A 26,139-nucleotide genomic window follows, 5' to 3' on the forward strand; every position below is an offset into this window, starting at 1 on the left:
CCTTAGTTGGAACAACTTGGTGTAGGAACCAAAACTAAACCAAAAGCTGTATTCAGAATACTATATAAAAAGGTAGGCTTATAGAAGAAGCCTTCTTGCAGTAATGAGAGAAACAACTAGGTAGGTGACAAAAACCCACATGCAAGCTCTCTTCTGAGCACGTTTCTGCATCCATTCCACTGATCAAGGAACACAAGCAGCAACTTGAAATGATAAAATGTAGATACTAGGAGTCTAAATAACTAACAGAGCCCTGGAAAAATAAGTATTAAAACATGATGCTCCTACAATCTAGTAGTAGAATTAATATACAGAACTATCCAGTATTTTTGTTTGTTTTTTAAAGAAATCTCTAGTATGGACTACGCAGGCTGCCACCTGAAGTGCTGGAGTGGGCTGTAAAGATCTGTAATACTGTCTCCAAGCCACTTAAGAATTCCTTAAAAAGAAACAGCATGACCCATCTTGTTTTCTGAAAAAAGCATACGTACACACCTTACAAATAAACATCAGAATTATTCTAAGCCTGCCTACTACCATCTAAATAAAGTGACAGAACTATAAAAGGAGATGGCTGCTGAGAGAACTTTTCAAGAAAAACCTCATGGCCAGCCCACATATTTCTAATACTTAATCCCTTGAGTCTGGGACCAGTGCATGAAAGATACAACTGGTATTCTCTGCTACATGGAAAAAAAAATTACTAGCTGAGGCAGAGTAGTCCTTTCTGCTATTAATAGATTTTACATCTGAGATTAACCTTTTTTTTCCAATCCTGACAGCATGCTGTAAGGTGCAGGGAGCACAGACCCAGAGAAAGGATATTTCCTCCTTTTTGCGGTGTTAAATCTTACTGAAGAGCTAGCTAGCTTAGGAACCAAATAAACTTTGAAAGCCCTGAGTGTCTTGTCCAGGCTGAAGGTAGCATTCTTAGTTTTTCTAAGTCCTGTCCAAATTATATGACTGCTTTTGGAATTAAGAGAATTGTACAAGAAGTTTGTATGAGACCTAAACATAAGGGAAATGGGCACACTTATGCATCTTCTTTTAGTGTCTGTACACCACATTTAATCATTTTGTTATGCATGCTTGTGCTCATTTATTGTATTTGGTGAGGTCTTTCATTGGACATGTGCCTTCAAGCAGCAGGCACTGCAGCAGGTGTTGCATAGTCTGAGGTTCTATGCCACAGTCACAGGTGGCTGAACCAATGGTATAACCCCACTTCATTAGTTCCTTGGAGTGTCTGACTCCTGTACATAGGTGGTTGAAACATCACTGCCTTTGCCATGGTCCATAAGCCCCTGGTGGTAAAGACATGGACACTAGAATGTCCATTTTTTCCACTATCAGTTATTTTCTTCAACTGCTCATTTCACATCTGTAGTATGCTTATGTTAGAAACTGGTGATCCTGAACTCCTCTGGAATAAAAGTTTAGAACTTTTGTTTTATCAGTGTTGCAGAGAGCTCTATGAACGATCTCATCCCTTCACTGAGGACTCAATCATTTATAAGTTGTCTGCTACAAAGAACAGCCGGAACTAGGGATGTGAAAGGTTAAACAATTAATTGTTCTACTGATTAGTGCAGTGATAACTGGTTAGTTTAGTGCTTATCCTTTAGCGCGGGTGGATCAGTAGGGTGCATCCCTACTGATGCAAATTCTTGATAGGAGCCCCTGAAAAGAAAGGAGGAAGGGATATATTGCCTAAATAAAGGCTGGGAGGTTTTCCCTCCTACCAACTATCCACCTATCATCAACTCACTTAAACATGGAAGGCATGGCATTCTTCTGACACCACCTTGCCCAAGCTACTACCCACCTGCCCCACATAAATAATAATAATAATAAAAAAAAAAAAAAAAATCAATCAAGGTCTGCCCAAAATGCCAAATAGAGTATGTGTGTAAAAGTGAAAGTAGTACTTCAGTTCTATTCAGAGTCCAAACACAATATAGTATGTCACAGACTTTGTCCCATGATGCTGGTTCAGAAGAATCCCAATGTTTCAATCTTTCATGGACTACAGACACTATGAGGAACACCAGAGCTGACTGAGTGTACACTTGTTCAAAGCCAAAAATGGAACCATGCAACAATTCTCTGTACACTGGAGAAAAGCAGGCGTATAACAGCATCAACGTTACAGAATCTAGACCACCTTCAACAGCATCAGCTGAACTAGCCAACATTGTACAAACCATTCAAGTACTTATGTAACCTCATCTGGATCATTGTTCTAGGATCTAATAAAGCTGCTTTCTGCAACATGGAGCACACTGGAGACCAAAGCAGCAACAGCAAGCAGACTCCTCTTTCCCTGCCTGGCTCCTTGCTGGCAAAGGAGGTGAGGGAGAAGGGAATCTGGGCAGGGAGCAGAGCTGTTGCTGCAAGCTGCTAATGCTGTCCCTGCCCAGCTGGGCTCCCTGAATAGCCCTTTTTTCACAATTCCCAGATATAACAGGCAATTCAAGACAAGACTTTGTTTCCCTGCCCAACGAATGAGGAAGAAACCCACATTTTAGAATTGAGTCAATACAGTACTACTTTGTAACTGTCCCTTACAGATAGACCTTCCATAAACATATAAAAGAACAGGAAGTAGATTGTGCATCTGTATAAGCTTTAATTATATGACCAGATCCACATTTACAGTGACACTCCTCCCCCTCACCATCATCTGCCTGAGTACATTATAAATGGGACAATGTCATTAATGTCTTTGACTGTAGGACCCATGATTCACAGAGTGTAGCACCAGAAAGGTATACAGTGAAAGAGGCACAATTTTTCACTGCTCAAGGGAGACAATCCCCTTTCATTGCTCAACTCCAAATGAAATCAATGCAATCTGCAAACACTTCTGCAAATTTTGATCTTACTCTGTCTCCTTTGTAAAATAACAAACCTGACACTCAATACTTCCCTCCCTTATCTTTATAAGAACTGTTGTTTGAGATGTATTCATATACCAGTTTCAACTAAGTGTGTGCATAGCCACTGTACTTGGGCCAAAGATATTTGTTACTAGTAGTATTAGCACATGCTTTGCGCATCCCACATGATTGCAAAGATGTGAACAGGTATGATCACTACAGCTCCTTCTTTACTCCTTTGAACCCAAAATTGATATTCAGATTTTCAAAGACATAGGGAGAGTGTGAAATGCGTATATGCATAACACATCTCAAAGTGCCACAATAAAGTTAAGTAACCATGTCTTCGTGTGACTGCACACATGCACCCATGCACTATGGGTGACTCCCAAGTAAATATCCATGAACACAGAGCCTACTGAAACATCAGCTGAAGGGTTGACTTGCCAGAGTCCATATCAGACAGAGATAGCTGGATTACTGAATACCTTACATTACACCCAGAATGTAAGAAATTCTTTCCTCTGCCCTCCCTAGTTTCCCCCCCGCATAAAAAAAAAATAAAAATCATCATCCTGGGTAAATCTTCTGTCTGCTTTAAGTGAAATTCTAAAAGATAGGCAAAGAGTTTTGGGTGAGGTCCCTCAGATGCATCATGTTTGTGATGCAACCTGCCACCAGAGCCCAAAATTCTGAAACACTCTTGCCTGTCATTAACTACCCCCAATAATGCTTTTCCTTAGGAAATAAGGGAGAGGAAACTACGGGTGCACTGATAAAAGATTTTCTTGGCCAGCTAATAACTGGCCACATCGGCTTATGGCAATCCAATAGCTGATTTACAAGAATGCAGCCCAGCAGCTTGGAAAGCAGTGCCCTGCAAGTAAGTCTCTGGAGTGGAAGGGGCATGGGCAGATCAAGGCCCCATGGTGAAGGAAGGAATGGGGTAGGGGCAGGCACTGCCCAGTCAGGGCAGTGAATGGGACCCCAGGGCCAAGAGCAGGACCGAGCCATGGACAGTTCATCAAGGGGAGTGGGGAGGGGGTGGATAGCTCCCCACTGCTGCATACACCCTAAAGGGAGGCATGTGCCCCCCCAGATTTGTGTGTAGCACAAGAGGCAAGCTGCCTGCTGCAGACTTGTAACCAGGGGCAACACGATCCTCTAGGAAGTGCAGGCTGGTCTTGGAGTTACTTAGCATTTTTAGTACATAATTCATCTTCTCAGGAAAAAATGGGGCGAGTTTGTTGAAGAGTATTAGCGATTTCTATGTCCTTCAGGATTCCTGACATCTAAGCCAGCGGGACTTGTGCAAAGAACTACAGTAGTCATAGGAGCAGGCTCCTCTGTTCTTAAGGCATGCTGAAATAGGATTCTTATTAATAAGAGTATTTTGCCAATAAAGGCTGTTAATTGACATTTGGAAATGGCCATTTGTATGACTTGCGTTCAAGAAGATAAGCTTCTTCACATCCTTATGCTTCTGAGTGGACATGATAGGAGGGAACATCTGTTCATAGTTCTTGCCACAGCAGATTGAGAAGAGAATGAATCACTGCACTGAAACCAGATAATGTCTATCAAACTTGTTGGAAATGGGCTAAAGAAAGATCAGCATTTGCCATAAGATTTTACTTTGTTAATGAGAGTTTTATTTATAGAAGCATATCTTAATTTAGAACAGCTGCTTTACAAACATCCAAGAGTTTGTCCCAACTTCTACCCCAAACCCATTCATTTCTACTTAAATTCACAACTTTGTGACTCCTCTCTTCATGAAATCCCAAAGCCCCCAGAGATTAAAGATAAGGACTCAAAACTACTCTCTCATCTTAGAAAGAGGACAAGATGCAGGCTGGTGCCTCTTCCAAAATTTCTCCTGCTATATCATATTTTAATAAAGGCTTCTCCAAGAGGTGGCAGCCATGCCTCCTTTCTTGGCTAAGACTGAGATCTCGGTTTGGACCATTAAAAGCTGATCTTATACCCTAAATATTCCAGAGGGTTCAATACAGCCAACAGGGAATACTGTGATATAAATGAAGACCACTGTGACAGTACCATACAGAATAGGTTTTTCCTATTATGTCTTCCTCATAATAATTAAGTCTATTCAAGCAGTCTCCAAATCACAGAAGAATGTACTGGCCTCAGTAGTACTAGGTATCCCAGTACTGGAGCTGGTAGCAGAAGCAGTCAACATCTTATACCTTTATGCCCTTAACTGTAAACAGACACATGCAGGGTATGTGCCCTAAATCAACAGCACTGCTAGTAAGGTATCTGGCTAGAGTGCAGCACCATGATCCCCAAGAATGTAGAGCTATTTTATGCTCCTGTAAATCCTTCAGTGCAGGACCAGAACTTAAAGTACATATTTTATTAACAGTAAACTGAATTTGAGTCTCTTGGGGAAGGAAGGGTCTCATAACTGATCCAGAATTATGTTCCTTTAAGCCAACTGCCCTCAAATCTTTAGTGTAGGGAAAAGGAACCGTTTTTACACACCGAACATCTCCCTCAAATATTCTTCTCTGAAGCAAAAAACAAACAATGAAAATATTCATCATTATAAAAATACTGTTTGAAACCTAAAGAATTCTGAATCATGCTTAAAACTCTAGAAGATTGTGGGAATCTTTAACTAACTATAAGGGAATGATAATATCCAGAAGACAGTTACTTAAAAGAAAGCAGAATTCCAACTTTCACTAAGTGCACGAAAAGAATCGAGAAGCAACTGGAATTACCACATCCCTTAAAGCCACCACCACCACACCAACAATGGTAGTTTCGTGCAGTCATTCAAAGGTACAATGAAATGTGACCACCACAGGAGAATTCAGGATGAAAATATTCTGTTTAGAAAAGCAACACGTAGATTAAATAAGGTCCTACATTGAACCATTCTCCATAAAAAGAATATTAAATGGACACTTAATATACCACTATCCATGCCAAGTTAGAAGACTTGTAAATGAACAACATGATCATATAAATTAAAACAGTTAAATGAGGCACATGCATTACAGATGCTTGAAGTTTAACAGCATTCTATCAATCTGTAAGTATAGACTTGGTATACCATACCATAAGATATTAGTTGGGTAAACAAGTAAACTTCAGATATGACATGACTGTGCCAACACTAGCTAAGCTGAAGCTCACAAAAGAGGATGGCACTGAAGCCAAACTTTTTTTTTTTTTTTTGGAAATGGTGTTCTGATTTTTGAAGCATAGACTTTGGATCAAAAATTACCCTGCCTGTCCCTCTATTTCACATTGATCTGCACAGGAAGGGAAGAAACTTTGAAGTACTATAGGCTTTGTGCCCCCTTTGCTAGGGCCCAAGAGTGAACAACTGGAGTCATTCTGGTACCCAAATCAGGTCTTGCTTTCAAATTGAAGGAAATCCAGAGGAATTTTTAATCATGTTGGAGGCTGTTGACGCTCACTATCTCCTTGATCACTTGAGCAGAGGCTCAACCCCATTCAAGAGCCAGAGTTCAGTATACATCCTTCCTCAAGATACTCGATAGCTTGATGCCTGAGCTAGTTACACGTGGTGGGATCTACATTCTGACTCACTGTACAGTACTTAAGCCAATATAGTAACTGTTCTTCCAGGTTTACCATAGTAGATGGATTAGCACTTGCAGAAATACTACTGCAGAGTCCTGGTCAATGCTGGCTTCCACTTTGATAATTTATACTTCAAAGGGTCATTGGATCAACTGCATGCCAGACTTACTCATGTCTCTTTATGATACCTTTAGCACATGGAAGATATACACAAGCAGGTCTAGGATTAAGTGCAGATGGTGTGGTGCATTATGCCATACAACACAGCACATATTTTTCTTCAGGTAAAAAGAAACTTGAAGTGTTACTAACATGCTAGGAGCCTAGGGCTACATTACTCAGTGTAAGGTTGAAGCCAAAACAAATACAACTTCATTGGATTGAGTTAAAAAAAAGTCTGTGGGACTATAAAATAGGAGCTACATTACCAGGAACAGAAAAACAGGCAGCAGAATTACAGAAGAAAGGGTTGCTTGATTAGTGGAATGTCAAAAGTATTAAAAAGAAGATGGGAATCATTAACACTTAAAGAATAAAGAATTTAGAAGGAATCAAGTAGATTTTAATGAGCCATGAATTCAACTGAGGCGCTCTCAGCTCCCTGAACAGACTGCTGCTCCCACTGCCAGGTAATTCATTTTATTAAGTTGTTCATTTCATTAAGTTTTGGGTGGAGCAGGTGCAACTGCACCAGTGTACCCCACACCCACCTGGATCCACCCCTGGGGATATATGCATGTTTGACTTGAGGAAGACAATAAAAATGGCCATGACCATATAAGAATGGTCTGAAGTTAAGTCTTGTTCCCTTCTCAGACATAAGTGGAGAGAAAAATAGAAGCCATTTATCAAAGCACTTATAAGCAAGCAGATATTTTGAGAAGGCTCTTTAACAAGAAGGGAGCAAATGCTGAGAAACCAAGTAGCCCTTAACAAAAGCACAAGGGGAAAAACAGACTAGCAAATGCAAAAGGGCAGTTAACATTAGGGGCTATAGGCTCTACAGGTGGGATAGAGAAGGAAGGAAGGGAGGGGGTGTGGCACTCTGTCAGAGCAATACACATCCTCTGCCAGCAAAATGGGGTCAGAGGAGGGGCAAGCTGAAGTGCTTTGGGTCAAGATACAAGGGGGTCGTGGGGAGAGGGATTTAACGGTGGGGGTGTACTACAGACCCCCCAACTAAGGGGAGAAGCTGGACCGGGCCAGCTTGCAGAAGCACTTAAGGCAAGGGATGTAGTTGTCATGGGTGACCTAAATTACTCAGACATCTGCTGGGAGGAGCAGTCAGCCAGGTCGGACTGTTCCAGGAGGTTCCTGGCTGAGATACAGGAACTCCACTTAACCCAGGAGGTGCACAGTTCCACCAGAGGAAATGCCCTGTTGGACCTGGTCCTGGCCACAGGAGATGATCTGGTAAGGGGGCTCCAGGTCCTAGACCACCTAGGTGACAGCGATCATTGCTTGCTGAAATTCATCATCCAGCGCAGGGTGACAAGGGCTTGCAGCAAGGCGGTAGCCCTAGACTTCAAGAGGGCCAACTTCAACGAGTTGAGATTGGTGGGAGAGGCGCTGGGGTTCTCGAGGGCAGGGGAACTCAGTGCCCAAGATGAGTGGTCGTTCCTTAAGGAGACGATACTCAGGGCCCAAGGGGTGACGATCCCAACAAGCAGCAAGAGGGGCAAGAGTGCCCAAAAGCCTCCCTGGCTCACTAAGGACATCCAGAAACGCCTGGTTGCCAAAAAGGTGGCGTACACCCGGTGGAAGGGGGGGGGGTGATCTCCAAAGAGGAGTATACCTCCACTCCTCGGGCCTGTGGGGGGGCTGTTAGGAAAGCCAAGGCAGACATAGAGCTAGGACTAGCATCCAAGATCAAAGATAATAAAAAGTCCTTTTTCAAATATATAGGGAGGATGAAGAAGGCGCCGGGAAATGTGGGGCCCCTGCAAGATATGCTGGGCAATCTGGTGGTTGCGCCAGAGAAGGCAGACCTCGTTAACAAATTCTTCACCTCCATTTTCTTGTGCAGGGACCGGGACTCCCCCACTGTGATTCAAGACGGACTTGAGGGGAACGCCTCAGGACCTAAGGTTGAGGAGGACCAGGTTAGAGTGCTTCTGGACGGGCAGGACGTGTTCAAATCGGCAGGTAAAGATGCTCTCCACCCCAGCATGTTGAAGGAGCTAGCAGAGGTTATTGCAGGGCCCTTGGCATGGCTTTACAAGCGCTCGTGGTGCTTGGGCCAGGTGCCAGACGATTGTAAGATAGCCAATGTGGTCCCCATCTTTAAGAAAGGGAGGAGGGAGGACCCAGGCAACTATAGGCCTGTCAGTCTTACCTCAATCCTGGGGAAACTCTTTGAGAAGATCATCAAGGAGCACATCTGTGATGGGCTGGCATCGGGGATGATGCTCAGGGGCAACCAGCACGATTTCATTAGGGGCAGATCATGTCAGACCAACCTGATTGCCTTTTACGATCAGGTCACAAAAGCATTGGATGCAGGTGTCGCCGTGGATGCAGTCTTTCTGGACTTCAGCAAGGCCTTTGACACGGTCTCCCACCCCATCCTCATTAAAAAACTAGGCGACTGTGGCATCGATGCCTACACGGTCAGACAGATTGGGAATTGGATGAAGAGTCGTACTCAGAGGGTGGTGGTGGATGGGTCATATTCGACCTGGGGGGAAGCGGGCAGAGGAGTCCCCCAGGGCTGGGTCCTTGGGCCCGCGCTGTTCAATTTCTTTATCAGCGATTTGGACAACAGGGTGAAAAGCAACCTGTTCAAATTTGCTGATGATACCAAAATTTGGGGTGAGGTGGGCATGTTAGCAGGGAGGGAAAGACTGCAGCAAGACCTGGATAGGTTGCAGGGGTGGGCTAACAAAAACAGGATGCGTTTCAAAACTGACAAGTGCAGGGTGCTGCACTTGGGCAGTAGTAACCAGCAGCACACTTCTAAGATGGGAAACTCCCTTCTTGAGAGCACAGAGGCAGAAAGGGATCTTGGAGTCATCACTGATTCCGAGATGAACATGGGCCGACAATGCGAGGTCACGGTTGGCAGGGCTAACCAGACCTCATCGTGTATCCACAGGTGCATCTCAAGTAGGGCCAAGGAGGTGATCCTCCCCGTCTACGCAACACTGGTCAGGCCGCAGCTGGAGTACTGTGTCCAGTTCTGGGCACCCCACTTCAAGAGGGATGTGGACAACATTGAGAGGGTCCAGAGGAGGGCCACCCGCGTGATCCGGGGACAGCAGGACAGACCCTACAATGAGAGGCTACGGGACCTGAACCTGTTCAGCCTTCACAAGAGAAGGCTGAGGGGGGACCTGGTGACCATCTATAAACTCACTGGGGGGGACCAGAAGGGTTTGGGGGAGACCTTGTTTCCCCTAGCACCCCCCCGGGATAACAAGGAATAACGGCCACAAGTTGTTGGAGAGTAGGTTTAGATTAGACATCCATAGGAACTACTTCACAGTTAGGGCGGCTAGGATCTGGAACCGACTTCCAAGGGAAGTGGTGCTGGCTCCTACCCTGGGGGTCTTTAAGAAGCGGCTTGATGCCTACCTGGCTGGGGTCATTTGAGCCCAGTTTTCTTCCTGCCCAGGCAGGGGGTCAGACCTGAAGATCTACAAGGTCCCTTCCGACCCTACTTCTATGATTCTATAGAAAGAGCATTAAGACAAAATGGCTGAAGTTCTCAGACAGCTGTCAATATGCTGAAGGGGAAAAGGAAAACAAATAAGCTTGACAAAACCCAGCTCTTCTAAAAATCATGTCTCTATGCTCACAGAGCTAATGAACAATAAATAGGATTAACTTCAGGCTATATAACTACACGTGGAGTTCTGGACAGCATTTTAGTGGTGGGCAGAGGTGAGTCTGAAATCTTCTGCTCAGTGTTTCACTTACTGTCAAAAATAGAAGTTTTTCTAGAAAGTAAACTGAATTGAACATTCAAAATTTGACTTCTCATCTCACTAAAGAAAAAAGGCATCTCAGCAGTCATGTTGAGACTCTTGGCAGCTGTGACTGCAGCTGAAAATAACTACTCCTTGACACTGGAGAAATTAAAAATTGAGAGGAAAAAAGAATGGTGACTCAATATGCTCTGGGGGTTTTGTTCATTTGTTTGTTTGAGGGATTTGTTGGTAAACAGACCCTGGCAACTGTAGGATTAAGTGTAACTAGACCATATCAGAATAATACATTTGAACTGTAAGGAAGAACATTTATTTCAGTGTTGTTGGGCTGCTCCTAAGCATAAGATACAAGTCTGTGTAAATGAAAGAGTTTTCCTTCTGAAGACAAAAATAATCATTTTAAAAAATGGAGTTAATGATGAGGTTATGTGCTGGTATTTTCACTATAAGTAAGGCACAGGAATCCTAAATTTAGGATTACAAACCCAAGAAACCCATTCTTCAGATATGTGGGAAGTTGGAGGAAGAACAAAAGCAACACTGGCCTCCTGTGAGATCAAATGGGGCAGCTGACATCTGATGTCCAAGAAAAGGCCAATCTCCTAAGCCATTACCTTGAGTCAGTTTTCCACTCACCCAAGGGGCTCATGCAGTCAGACAATATGCAAAGCAACCAGGGCTCGGGAGATGGGCCCACAATTGATGTAGATCAAGTGGCAGAACATCTCGAGAGGCTTGACATCCACAAATCCACGGGCCCAGATGGATTACACCCAAGAGTCTTAAATGAGCTGGCGGACATCATACCATGCCCAGTGGCCAAGATATTTGAAAGCTTGTGGCACTTAGGTAATATACCTGAAGACTGGAAAAGAGCCAATGTGGTCCCAATGTTCAAGAAAGGGATGAAAAAAGATCCAGGGAATTACAGATCTATCAGTCTTATGTCTGTCCCTGGAAAGGTCTTGGAGAAAATTATCAAGGGATCCATCTGCAACAGGCTAATTGAAGGCAACCTAGTGAATGCCAGCCGACATGGTTTTTTTAGTGGAAGGTCTTGCCTGACCAACCTCATCTCCTTCTATGACCAGATGACACATTGCCTGAACAAGGGAGACTAAGTTGATGTTATTTATCTGGACTTCAAGAAATCATTTGACCTGGTCTCCCACGATGTCCTCACGACCAAGCCAGGGAACTGTGGCCTCAACCATCCATCTCACAGTCCAATGGCTGGGGAAATAGCTCCAGGGTCGGACCCAAAGGATACTAACTGATGGGAACTTTTGACTTAAAAATCCACATGCAGGTTGACTCAAAACTGTGCAAGCCTGACAGTTTGGTTGTCAAAGAGATCTAGAAAACTTTGGCACTCTCAAACATAACTGTAGTAGGCTACTAATGAATTGCTGAAATATTCTCCAAATTTCTATGGCAATAACATTGCTAATGGGAAAGTAAGAAGCCCCTCCTTTCATCATTCACCCCAACCCACCCCAAAGTCCTTCAAGATAAAATCTGCATTTTCCAAATGACCTTCTGCCAAATTATGAACACATATGAGGACATTTAGAACTGAATGATGCAACAGTAAGGAACACTGATTCATGAATTTACAGTGAATTAAGAAAAGTTGAGTCTCATACAGTTTGATCACATTTTATAAAAGTGAGGAAGAAGAACCAGGACCACAAAATTCCTTATAAAACAATCATTAAGAATATTTATACTCATGATTGCAAAGAGTATCAGTCTCCAACACCTTTTCTAGCATGCAACACTGTAAAGCTTCTGAGAGCTTGTGAGATTGAATACAACTGAAAACAAAATCTATTCTATGTATAAGCACAATTGTTTATGCTCGTATGATACAGATAGTCAGTCAATGTCAGGTTGATGTCCTGTTTAAAGGATCTGTAGTCATTGGTTTTAATACTAACTCATGATCAGGGGTGAAGGAAGTGATACCATTGCAGTTTAACATAAAAAGTAGAAATCTGTTCATTCTTTAATAAACTGATTTGTACAAGAGACAAGGCAGGTCAGGTCAGTTTGTTGTTAATAGTATGAAATGAGAAGACTCTAGCATATCTACTGGGTACCAACAAGAGTTGAATTAAGCAGTAATCCACTATCTTTTCAATAGCTAGATGTGTGTGAAAGACAGCACCAAGACTGGCTTGGCAAACAGACCACACATTAATTTCTTTCCACATAGATACCATCCTCATCTTCAAGCAACCCCTACCTTCTACTCCTAGGTCTTTTGTAAAGAGAATGGCAATACTACCAAGTTCTTCAATATGAAAGAGTACCACTGAGAAATTAGACATTACACTAACAAGGGTAACAAGGAACAACGGTCACAAACTGACAGAACGAATCTGGCTAGATATTAGGAAAAACTTCTTCACAGTAAGGGTAGCCAAAATTTGGAATGGGCTTCCAAGGGAGGTGGTGCTGCCCCCTACCTTGGGGGTCTTTAAGAGAAGGATGGATAAGCAACTGGCTGGGGTCATCAGACCCCGGCACTCTTTCCTGCCTAGGCAGGGGGTCAGACTTGATGATCTGTTGAGGTCGCTTCTGACCTTAGCATCTAAGAATCTATGTCTGCTTCAAGTATGGAAGGGTTTCTCTGGGGCTACCATTGCACACTGCCTAGCCTTCCACACTCCCCTCTCTCCCATCCCCCACTAACTCTGTTGGTTTCTGTTCATTCCCAAAATGAACAGAAAATGCAAAATAAAAAGGACTCATCTAGGATTCTCCTGCCTCCAGATCACCAAGGCTTTGCCTGTAGGACACAGGAGTATCTATGTTTCTTCAGTTGCTTTGTCTCTTATTGCTTTATACATACCCAACATCACATTCAGTATTTCTCTAAACTGGACTAGTAACAGATTGTGACCCCTTAGTAGGAATAAGGCAAAGACAGAAAGAAAGAAAAACAAAGGAATAAAAATAATATATGGCAGTAAATCTCCCTTGAAGGTTAGAGGTGCGACAGAAACAACTTAGTCATACTTCAGGAATAATTGTGTTTGTCTTAGTTATTGGGTAAAAGAGAGAGCGCTATTGCAAAAAACCTTGAGCTACTGCATTCCTCTACTGCTTGTAAAGTCACCTAACAGTAAGCACTTAGGAAGGACAGTTCTCCCAAACTATGGCTTGACCTTCTGAACTATGGCTTCATATCCTCAACTGGTTCAGCTGAACAAAGCAAAAAGCCCACAAACTGCCAAGAACATGGAAGCTCTGGCTGGCTAAGAGACCTGTGTTTTCAAAAGAGGAGGTGGCGCTTGTCAAGTGCCTGTCAGTCTGAACAGCTCCCCATAGGCTTGTGTAGAAGTAGGCCTGCCTGGATTACCAACAAGGATTGGAAAGTCTATTGATAGGGGAGATGTGCATGTAGATTCCCTGTTATTGTAAACTTTCCCAATCCCTCCACTACCACCCCTTCCTCCTCCCCATTCAAACCAAACAGGAAAACATCAAAAATAATACTTTGGTTTCAAGAAGGCCATCCAGGCTTGATTCCAAGAGGAAAGAACCACAAGCACCAGTAAGACCTGCTGGCTGGCTAAGCATTGGTACTGCAGCCACAGGGCTCAGCTCAATGGTGGGACAAACAGGTACTAGCAGTAGAGGTGACTACAAACAAAACATTATAGAAATTTCAAAGGCACAGAGGTACAAAGAATGCTGCTCATTCCATTTAACTTGCTCTAAGAAGACTATATTTATACTACAATGATTCATACAGTACAAGTGTGTACATAGGACAACTGCCATTGTGACAATAACCAAGTCTTTTTACTTTTCTAGTGGATTTCACCACTAGAAAATAAAGATGACTCACTTATAGTTGAGAAACAGATAATATTAAAGAAGGAAAGAGAGACCTTGAGAAGTGGTGTAACAGAAGGAAGATGAAACTGAATAGCATGGAATACAGGGTCATGCACTCAGACACTAACAGTAAAACCTCCTGAAAAAGTTGGGGGGCTTATGAGTTGGAAACAGCAAAGCCAAATGATACACTCAGGCCCCTCTCAATCATAAAACAACTACAGATCTCCAATGCAATACGGCCATGAAATAAAAAAATAAAATAAACAAAATTTAATCCTTGGCTGTATCAAGCAAAATACTTGCAAAAGTACAAGGGATAATTAATGCTACTGTGCCCTACTAATAGCTGATCTGGAATACTATGTAAAATTCTGGACACACATGTTCAAGAAAGATTAAAGTAGAATAAGTACAAAGAAAGGCTACTAAAATAATCAGACAAACTGAGCATCTACCATACAGAAGGAAACTAAAAGGGGTTGATTGTTTGGCTCAACAAAAACATAACTATAAATTCACTAGGTAAGGGGAAACATGGAGGATTGGGGGGGTGGGGAGAGAAGGGGAGGACAGAAAACAAAAAGAGTAAAGGAAGAAACAGAAAAAGCTAGTTAAGCCAAGACCAATGCTGACACAAGAACAAATGGGTATGAACTGGCAGGAATACATTTAGAGAAAGATTTCTAAGCATCAGAAGAATATAGTTTTAAAACAGAGGTAGCAGAGTAAAATAACCTAACTGATTTTAAGGAGCTTCATGGAGTCAGAGATTCACAGAAGTAGGGTGGGAAGGGACCTTGTAGATCATCAAGTCTGACCCCCTGCCCTGGGCAGGAGAGAAAACCGGGCTCAAATGACCCCCCAGCCAGGTAGACGTCAAGCATCCTCTTAAAGACCCCCAGGGTAGGAGCCATCACCACTTCCCTTGGAAGTTGGTTCCAGATTCTAGCCACCCTGACTGTGAAGTAGTGCCTTCAGATGTCTGTTAGAGAGTAGGTTTACACTAATTTGTGGCTATTATTCCTTGTTACCCTGGGGGGTGGGGTATACTCATCTACAAACTCACTAGGGGAAATAGGGTCTCTCCCAAACCCTGCTGGTCCCCCCTAGTGAGTTTATAGATGGCCTCTGGGTCCCCCCCAGCCTTCTCTTGCAAAGGCTGAACAAGTTAAAGTCCCATAACCTCTCTTCGTAGGGTCTGCCCTACTGTCCCCAGATCATGAGGGTGGGGTGGGCCCTCCTCTGGACTCTCTCAATGCTGTCCACACCCCTCCTGAAGTGTGGCGCCCAGAACTGAACACAGTACTCCAGCTGAGGCCTGACCAGTATCGCACAGAGGGGGAGGATCACCTCCTTGGCCCTGCTTGAGATGCATCTGTGGATGCACAAGGTAGAGTTAGCCCTACTGACCATGACCTTGCATTGTCTGCCCATGTTCATCTCGGAGTCGGTAACGACTCCAAGATCTCTTTCTGCCACCGTGCTCTCAAGAAGGGAGTTTCCCAGCTTATAAGTGTGCTGCTGGTTCCTACTGCCCAAGTGCAGCACCCTGCACTTGTCAGTATTGAAAACCATCCTATTTTCATTAGCCCACCCCTGTAACCTGTCCAGGTCCTGCTGTAATCTGTCCTTCCCTACTAGCATGCCCACCTCACCCCAAATCTTGGTATCATCAGCAAATTTAAACAGGCTGCTTTTTACCCTGTCGTCCAAGTCACTAATAAAGAAATTGAACAATGCGGGCCCGAAGACCGAGCCCTGGGGGACTCCACTGCCCACTTTCCTCCAGGTGGGAAAAGACCCATCCACCACTACCCTCTGAGCACAACCCTTCAGCCAATTTGCACTCCATCCGACTGCGTAAGCATCAGTGCCACAGTCGCCTAGTTTTTTAATGAGGATGGGGTGGGAGACAGTGTCAAAGGCCTTGCTGAAATCCAGAAAGACTACATCCACAGCAACACCTGTGTCCAATGCTTTTGTGACCTGATCATAGAAGGCAATCACATTGGTTTGACAGGACCTGCCCCTAATGAAACTGTGCTGGTTGCCCTTGAGCATCACCCCTGCTGCTGGCCCATCACAGATGTGCTCCTTGATGATCTTCTCAAACAGTTTCCCCAGGAAACAGGGGGGGGGGGGGGTGTCCCGGTCCCTGCACAGGAAAATGGAGGCAAAGAATTTGTTTAAGAACGTTTAAGCTTAATTATGTGTGGGCCGGGCCCCAATCCCGCCGCCAAGTGCGAGTCGGGAGGGGCGATCCGCGGCCCGTCTTTTGCGCACGCGGGCTGTGGCCAGCAGCCCAGGCACGCGGGGTTGGAGAAAACCGGCAGCGAGCTAGAATCGGTCACAAACGCGTAGTGGTTGATTGAAAAGATTATTTACTTACACCCAAAGATGGTAGTGGTGTAGGCTGGACAGCTTTCCAGGTGCAGCTCTGCTTAAATCCTCGCTGGAGGACTACGACAAATTCCTTCCCACGGAGTTGTTTAGGCTCCGCGGGTTCGGCAATTCTTTCCCAAGGAGTTGTTGAAGCTCCGTGGGCTCGGTTTGGTTCCCTGGTCCCCCAGAGTTGTTAAGGCTCCGTGGGTTCGAAAATTGGGTTTACAGGAAAGGGACGTCTGGGATTGCGCTCGGCAACGGAGAGAGGCTAGAGGCAGTTCGTTCTTTTTCCTTTTTCCCTCCGGAGTAGTTAGAGCTCCGTGGGTTCGATTATTAAGCCTCTATTGCCTGCTTGAGACGCGTTGGGTCCGTGAGGATCCGCAGCGCTTAGAGATCTTCACACTGGGTGAAGTCTCCTCCTCCTGGTGTTCGTGGAGTCCTCCAACTTGGGCGGAAACCACACAAGCTTTTTATACTGCTAGCAAGCCAATCAATAGCTGCCACATGTGCATAATTTAGAACTAGCCAATGGTGGGGCACAAATTTGAATACGAATGGCAGGAACTCCTTGCAACGAGCATTTCTGTGCTGCAACAAAGAAATGCACCCTGCAAAGAAAGCTACAAAACGGCAGGAACTTCTTTTGCACCCGGGGTTCTCCTTTGCAGCGGAAAACTCTACCGTGCAAAGAAGCTGCAATTTGGCGGGAAATAATTCAGTGGTGCCAAAGCACACACAAACAAAAACCACAACTCTGAGTTGTGACAAATCAGTTTAAGAACGTTATTATTTGATGCGGTTGGCGACAATGGCACAGAACATCCCTTCCCATCTTATTTTTTTTTTAAAAGGCTGGGATAGAAGTGGGGGTTGGAATCTTTAATTCACTGTTGTTTCTTCACTAAAAAGAGGATGAGAAAACATGAACACTTTACCAGGACAAGATTCAAGAGGTCTCTTGCCGTATGGTTTTACCCGAGAAAAGGCACCTACTTTGATCCGCTGTAGCCTCAGCTTCAGAAGCAGATTGATTTACTGACGTTCTTACAGATTTCATCCACAAGACAAAAATCATGTTGAACACAAATCTCTCTTGTAACACAATTCTAAGTGCAGTTTAAAAGTCACTGAATTTTCTTAAGCATCACTGCTACAGTTTTAAAAGAGGATGTTTTAAAAAGTTGTTTTTCAAGAGCTATAGGCTACCAGCAGCTTCCACTGAAAAATCAACTGATGTTACTGAGTGCTTGGCACTTTTTCAGTAAAACGATTTGTTTAAAGCACTTGAGTATGAATTTAGGATCCTAACTGTAGGCATACAATTTTTAATACAATGGCTGTCATGCATTTTTTAAACAAGTAAAGAATAAAGATTAATTGTTTAAAGAGACTGCAGCCATAGCAGTTAGTATGACTGCACAGTCCAGCTGGAGTGGACAGAGTTGCTCGAGTGGTTCTGACCTTTTTTTTTTTTTTTTTGACTGATTCCAGTGGGCAGCACTGAGTAACTGCTCTGTTTTCTCATGCAAGGCTCTATGGGGCTGTAGTCTGTGGCTCCTCCTGTTCAGTGTTCACAGCATTAGCAGGGACTAGGACTTTTGATACCTGGGAAAAAACCCACAAAACCAACCAACACTTAGCTCTATAGACTCCTTTATTCAAATTCATCTGGTGCAACACAGATTCTTCATGAGACTCAACTCACAGAAGACTGAGAAAATTCTTATAAGGATATGAGAAACAAACAGTTAAAATTGCAGAAGCGCCAACAACTCAGCTGAGTAAATCTGGCTGATATATACTGCTTAGGTTCCCAAGTGGAAGAGCAGAAGAAGGAAGACAGGAAGGAAGGATTATGTGGAATCTCAGTTGCCTCTGAATGCTCTGGGCAATTCCACTTTCCTGAGCCCCCTATCATTTATACTTGGGAAGGTTTTGAGCTTTTCTTTTGGATGAACAATTTTACCATGGTAATCCATGCCTCTCTCGTGTCAGGACAAGAATATTTAAAAAAAAGAAAGAAAAAGGTACTATTCCGGGAGTTAAACCTAGCAAGAAACATGAATTAGTTGCTGGGGTTCTTTCCTATAGCGAGTATAGCTATACTATGTTCTACAGTCTGCTCTGTCTACACATGGATGGCGAAGTGAAATGTAAAGTATTGGCGTTGTTCTTTCTACTCCTAAATGGCTAGTTGACAGATCACTGTTTCTCCTGGTGTAATACTACAATAGTCGTGATCAGATAAAGTGCTCAGTTAACAACCCCTATTTAAATGGTTAGGGATCAAGCTAATTTCTCACAACAAGGAGTACACTGCTTTGCAACTCACTTCCCTTGATAATCAACTAGAGCTATGACCTTAAACCAGGAGTGGGCAATTACTTCAAGCAGAGGGCCGCTTACCAAGTTTTGGCAAGCTGGCGAGGGCCGCATGGGTAGCCCTGCCACTTGGCAACCAGGGGGCAGGGCACCTGTCATCTCGGGGCCAGAAGTCCCGCCCCAACCTCTGAACTTTACCACCGAAGGTCCCTCCCCTTGCCCCTGAAGTACTCCTTTGGGGAAGAGGGTTTGCCATCTCAGGGGAAAAAAACCCATAAGTTACATACTAAAAATCAAAACACCTGCTAATAATATTTTAATTTAATTTTTTTAAATATTTTTGTCCTGATGTGTGTGCATTTGTGCTATATTATGCAGAAGTGATTGCATATGGGGGTTTGTGGGGATATGTGTATGTGTGGGTATGGGAGTCATGTAGGGTAGAGGAACCAACTGGCGCATGGGCAAGGAAGTGGGGAAAGCAGCGGGTAGGGGGTGAGGGGAGCGGAAGTGAGCGGGAGTGCAGGGCTTGCACCGGTGTTCTGGGACCAGTGCTGGCGGGGCCCAGAGTGGGACAGTAGGAGCGCAGGCTGGCAGGGGTATGTGAAGCTGGGCTGGGCTGCACCAGCAGGGAGAGGGGGAGCTGACCCAGCTCCATAGAGCCCTTGCCAGCTGGGATCCCGCACTCTTGCTGCCCCACTCTGGGCCCCACTGATGTTGGCCCAGGGACACGGGTGTGGGCCCCACACTTCCACCTGGCTGCTGCTGGCTCTGGCATGCCGGCTCACTCCCAGCGCCCCAGCCCCAGCCCTGTGGTACAGGCAGGGGTGAGCACATAGCCCTGACCCTGCACACCCTGTGCATGCCCGTCTGGACTGAGCAGTTGCAGGGAATGAACCAGTGCTCAGCGCAGGTGAAAAGTGGCCTCCCCCTCCCTGTGGCTAGTGCCCCATGCTGCAGCCGCTTGAAGCCCGCATGGGGCTGTCTGTGCCTGCTCTCCATTGGGGTGACACAATGGAGAGGCAGGATGGCCCCTGCTTGGGCTCTGGCCAACTGTAGTATGGAGTACTAGCAGCAGGGCAGGGGGGCTGCTTCCCCCCCCTTTGTTGAGAATCATTTTGTTCCCCGCTGCTGCTCTGTCTATACAGGCAACCATGGGATGCGTGGGGTCAGAGCTGCACGCTCGTCCCCACCTATACCATGGGGCTGGGGCAGGGGCACTGGGAGCAAGTGGGCACACCGAAGCCAGCGGCAGTCGGGCGGGAGTGAGGGACCCGCACCAGTGTCCCTGGGCCAGCACTGGCGGGGCCTACAGCAGGAGCATGGGGTCCCAGCCAGCAGGGGTTCTATAGGGCCAGGTCAGCTCCCCCTTCTCCCTGCTGATTCAGCCAAGACTGGCTCCACAGACACCTGCCAGCCCGCACCCCATGCTCCTACTGCTCCGCTCTGGGCCCCGTGCTCCCACTCCCCCCTGCTCTGGCTAGACTGGGACTCAGCAGGAGCTGGCCTGGCCCCGAGGACTAGAGCAATCCCCGCGGTCCTTCCTTGCCTCCCCGCTCCCCTCCTTACCTGAATTTCCTGCACCAGTGCAGCCACAAACAGCCCCATGGCCCCAGGCAAGATGCCCCTGCTAGGCACGGACTTCCAGCTGGGGCAGGGCTGGGCAGGCCCTACTGTTGCAGAAGCCTGCTGTGGCTTCCCCTGGGTCCTGTCATCTTTGACTAGGGCAGATAAATATTTCTTTTCTAAATTTTTTAGGGGCCCCGCTGGCTGGATACAGCCCATGAGCCATGTTTTGCTCACCCGTGCCCTAAACGCACACAAAAACAACAACAAACCTTCCTATACCATGTGCAGCCTATAGATACATGGAATATCTGTCACGCTATTGGGACCGAATGGGCTTTTTGATCAAGTTATATGAATATGCAAGCTATTGACTTTACCCAGATAGATAAAGTATGCTCATAGTGAATATCATGTTTAAGAACCATTATTATCAGACTGCTGAGACCCAACATTTGAACTACTCCAAAGTGCAACAGCAATTAACCGGATGGAGCGTGGAATATGGGGTAAGCCTAATATTAAATGCAAAAGTGCAGTTCTAGAAACAAAGGCACAATTGCATCAACCTACGACAAGAACCAAACCAAACTTACTTGACTCTTCAAGATTACAGAGACTGTGTTTGAATTAAAGTAATGGGCAACACTAATTTCTTACATTTGTTTCCATTTTAATTTAAGTGAGCCCCAGGCAAGATCTATGAAAAGCCACCAACCTCTTTAAAAGGTTTCGTAAAAACTCTGAACAAGTTCAGTGAGCGACAACAATTCACCGTTCTTCAGCACCACCCTGGTACATTGTGCCTCTATTCCGCTCCCAAAAGACCATTTCCAGAGATCAAAAGCAAGAACAGACTCAGGCTTGTCTGCATAACTTGGAAGCCAGTTATGGTTGCAATTTGCGGGATAAGTTGATTCAAAGTGCACAACAAACCCTGATAAGCTGAGATCACTCTCAGACAGAGCTGAACTTCAACGGGCCTAGACAATAGCTCCTGACCTAGAACTCCTCACTTACTAACCTGCAAAGTGAGCTCAGCAGAGCGCTGTTTCCTTCCTGTGACTGCAGGACAAGATAAAAATCAACCTGTGGCTTTCCAGCACTTGCTCTCTGCTCTCCCAAAGAAATATATTCAAAAAGTGACACTCCCCTGCTCCAAGCCAACATAGTTACAAAGATGTTGTAACAATATACTGAGGAAGTTGCTTCTTTTATTTCATGTCATTGTTACAGGGACAAAGGGGGGGGGGGCTCACAAGGGCCCCGAATCCCCCACTGAGCTCAAGTGGCTCTTCTGCATGAAGGCGCCGGACACGCACGAACCCCAGAGCATGCAGCTCTACAGCTGAAGGCAGGATGTTATCCCCAGGCACAATACCCTTCAGGGCAGGCTTCTTCCCCCCCCAGCAGGTTCAAGGCCAGGAAGGCCAGGGGCCGAGGTGCCTGCTCCCCTGCCAGGGCCCCTTCCAAGGAGCTTGCAGACGCCTTGTCAGTCTGCAAAACTGCAGAGCAGGACGGGCATCGCCGGGGCAAAGCGGCCGCGTCCGAGCCGGGGCAGCCTCCAGGCCAGGCCTGAGTACGGGGCAGCCCCCCCCACGCCGGGCCCGGCTGCGCTGCGGGGGCGCCGCCGAAGAGAACAAAGCCCCGGCGGGGCCGCTCGGGCTCCCGGCCTCGGCCTCGGGACGCCGCCGCCCTCCCGGCAGTAAACAAAGCGGCCGGGCCGAGGCCGCTGGAGCCGCCTCTCCGCCCCATTTCCGCTGGGAGCCGCGGCCGCCGCCCCAGCACCGAGCGGGCCAGGCCCCGGCGCTGCCTCCCTCACCTCTTTCCCCGCGGCTCCAGCGCGTCCTCCCGCGGCCGCCGCCGGCTGCGCTCCTAGCACGGCCCCGCCTCGCCCAGCGGCTGCAGCCCCTTTAAGAGCGAAGGCGCCGGGACCCGACGAGCGATTTAAATCTCCGACGCCGCCGCCGCCGCCGCCGCCCCCCGGTCCCCGCCGGCCCCACCGCTCCGCTCCCGGGCACCCGCCTGTCCGCCGCGTCCCTCCCGCCCCCTCACCCTCCCCATTGGGACGCAGCCCTCAACCAGGAACAAACGCCGATTGGCGGAGGCGGGTGGCAGTCGCGTGGCTCCGCCCCCCCCCGAGTTATTACCGTTGGCTTCCTGGCGCCCGCCCCGCCCGGAGCGCCCCGCCTCCTCGGCGGCCAATTGTTTCAACCAATCAATCAGCCCTCTGGCGGGATTGCCCTTCCTATTGGTTCTTCCGCTCAGCTTCCTTTGCGGTCGATTGGCCACAACAGAAGTCATTCACAGGAGCCACCCACCCAGTTCTCCGGAGCGCTCCGACTGCGCTGGGCTCGCTGTGGGGGCAGGTCGGGCTCTGGCGAGACCAAGCGCCTTCCCTTTTAAATCGCTTCCGACATGTTAGGGATCATCCACGATTCTAATCCCGCTTCTCCGGCGAGGGGCGGGCACGAGACTCTCCCCGCGTGGATACGGGCTCCAGGGGCAGGGAGCGGGGCCAGACAGCAGAGAGACGCTGCCTGGGGGCCTTGTCTCCAGCACGAGGGAGCATCCTCCCGCCCCCCGCGGCAGGGTCCCTGCAGGGCGGCTCTCCTGCGCTCCCGGGCACCGAGGCCTGGAGGGGAAGTCAGGAGATGGCTGACAAGACCCCACACATGGCCCTGGGCAAGCTGCCTAGGTCAAGCCTGGCAGAAGTGGCTTCACTTGGCCTTTTATTGATCTTTTAAGAGGGAAAAACGTCAATCCTAGCAGGTGACCAGCTCCAAGGGAAGTGGCCGGAGGACTTCCGGAAGCGGCACGGCCACTCTTTGGTCAGCAACATCAGTGGCCAGGAGACAGGTGTCTCCCCCTCCCCAGCGCAATCGGCTGCAGGGGACCCCCTCCCCAGTCACTGACGTGTCAGGGGGAGCATGTGGCCCCCCCAACTCAAGAGGCACCAGTCACCCATGGCTGCCTCCTCCAAAATCTCCTACTGAGTCTCTTGCTGCGCTACTCCCCACACCTTTTGGTTTCTGTGCTCCCCATCCATGGCCCCACCAAGTCCTGAGACCTCCTGGTCAACCTCCCCCTGGCCCCAGCCAAGCTGGGAATGTACCTGACCAGGAAGGAGACTCCGGCCTGAAATCATAGAAAGTTAGGGTTGAAAGGGACCTCAGGAGGTCCTCTAGTCCAACCCCCTGCTCAAAACAGGACCATCCCCAACTAGATCATCCCAACCAAGGCTTGGTCTAGCTGGGTCCTAAAAATCTCCAAGGATGGAGAGTCCACAACCTCTCTGGGTAACCTGTTCCAGTGTTTTACTACCCTCCTTGTGAGAAAATTCCTAACATCTAACCTAAACCTTCCTTGCCTCAGTTTGAGACCATTGCTCCTTGTTCTGTCATCTGCCACCACTGAGAACAGTCTAGCTCCATCCTCTTTCAAACCCCCTTCAGGTACTTGAAGGCTGCTATTAAATCCCCTCTCAGCCTTCCCTTCTCTAGACTAACTAAGCCCAGTTCCCCCAGTCTTTCCTCATAAGTCATGTGCCTCAGCCCCCTCACCGTTTTTGTTGCCCTCTGATGGACTCTCAACTTGTCTACATCCTTTCTGTAGTGGGGGGCCAAAAACTGAACGCAGTACTCCAGAAGTGGCCTCACCAGTGCAGAACAGAGGGGAAGAATCACTTGTCTTGACCTACTTGCAACATTCCTACCAATGCAGTCTAGTATGCCATTAGCTTTCTTGGCAACAAGGGTGCACTGCTAGCTCATATTCAGCTTATTGTCCACTGTAACTCCCAGGTCCTTTTCTGCAAAGCCAGTCAGCCCCCAGTCTGTACTGGTGCAGGGGGATTGTTCCATCCTAAGTCCTTGTTGAACCTCATGAGATTCTTTTTGGCCCAGTCTTCCAATTTGCCTAGGTCCCTCTGAATCCTAGCCCTAGCCTCCAGTGTATCTACTACTCCCCACAGCTCAGTGTCATCTGCAGACTTGCTGAGGGAGCACTCTATGTCATTTTCCAGGTCACTGATGAAGACATTGAACAAACCCAGCGCCAGGACTGACCCCTGGGGCATTCCATTTGATACCCTCCAGCATATCTACTACTCCCCCTAGAGTGGTGTCTGCAAGGCCGTTTTCCAGTTCCTCATCCATTCATATCTCCAGGCTGAGTTTCACTGGGTGGTGTCCACTGGCTCTTTGTACTCATTTGAGGGCACTGTCTGGTGTATTCAGCTTTGGTGTCTCCCATTGGTGCACTCATTTTGAACTTTTAACCTTAACTCCTGACTATTTTGTTCTTTAGTTGACCCAAGCCATTAGTGATGTGCCCTCAGTGTCCCCCCTCATAAGGGGGCAGGGGCGGGGGCTTATAGATCTACTTAGTGGGCTTTGGCCCACTTTCCAGAGTGGCAAATCAATTAGGGCCTGACAAGTGACAAGGGGGTGGTGCTGCTTACCTGCCTACCTATTTCACAAGATATTCTTGGTAGCTGATTGGTTAATTTGTAAGGCAGTTTGAACATGCAAAATCCTTCTTCTATTATTATTATTAGTTCTGATAATATGGGTAATAAAGTCTTTACTAATTGCTGTCTGGAGCCACAACTGTACCAAGACAGCGACACCTGTTTCTTATTGAGCTGCTATAGAGCTGCAGGCCAATGACTGCTTCTCTGATTGCCCACCTGTTATGATAGTTCTAATATGCTCTTTTTGGCATGAAACTCTGTTCTTTCTGCATTACGGAAGAGATCCATCTTCCAAATTAATTCCTGTTAACTCTTGGCAGCAGCAAAACAAACAGAAGCAGATGGTTGCACTCTCAGCTGCTCCATTTTACTATTGCTGCTGTTCAGAGAACCATGCTAAAAAAACTAAACATTCTCATTACTGTACTAGATCACATGATTCACCCTAACTTTTAGCCATTTTCCTTACTAGATAAGCATATTCTTCAACTCTACCCCCTCATTTTTTTCAACTACTTATTTGATCATGTCTTAAGTCTCCTCCCCAAGCAGCTCAAACATGGAAGCATAATCTAAAAATATAGTGTTTCAAAGTAATGAAAATAAAGATTTATAAAAATCTCCAGACTACTATACATTTTTTACATACAGAGAGAATCTGAAATTCACTGAAATTTGACAGATACAGCTTCTCATTCATTATTGCACTGCAGAATTATATTTCATTGTTTGAAGCAATGAGCATCATGTTAGAGATTTGATTACCATTAGTGATAGTGTCCTGTTTCTGACAGAATTTCCATGTTTTCCTGTCCACTTGTTGGTACTCTACTCTTGATTACCCCATCGTCTCATTACTACTCTACATAATCCAGTCCACAGACAAACCAGATAGGCATACTAACTCCAAAGCAAGTATATAATATTCATATCAGATACAAATATTTTAATGTTGAGATAGGCATCTTGTGACTATAAAGAATATAGAATACCTGAAAGTTTAGGCTAGACGGTCATCAGAAATCAGAAGTAATGATAGCAAGTGATGAAGGAGTACGTTGCGGAGGGGAACTGGATAATCCTGTACTTTTTATTTATTAGTAGAAGTGGAGTAAAGTAATTATATTACTATAATATTTTTGGTGTTCACAGC

The 26,139-nt window shown here is 46.4% G+C and overlaps 1 protein-coding gene across 3 annotated transcripts in view; it reads right to left on the bottom strand.

Moving 5' to 3' along the window:
* The window catches only part of FRYL (FRY like transcription coactivator), a 323,785-nt gene extending 301,254 nt beyond the window's left edge, over positions 1 to 22,531 (bottom strand). For all 3 annotated transcript variants that reach the window (XM_059721714.1, XM_059721716.1, XM_059721717.1), the window contains exon 1: positions 22,335 to 22,531. The gene's annotated coding sequence lies outside the window, so the exon portion shown is untranslated. The remainder of the gene's footprint in view (positions 1 to 22,334) is intronic.
* Positions 22,532 to 26,139: the final 3,608 nt, after the last annotated feature.

This window comes from Alligator mississippiensis, chromosome 2 (assembly GCF_030867095.1).
Source record: "Alligator mississippiensis isolate rAllMis1 chromosome 2, rAllMis1, whole genome shotgun sequence".
Taxonomy (NCBI): domain Eukaryota; kingdom Metazoa; phylum Chordata; order Crocodylia; family Alligatoridae; genus Alligator; species Alligator mississippiensis.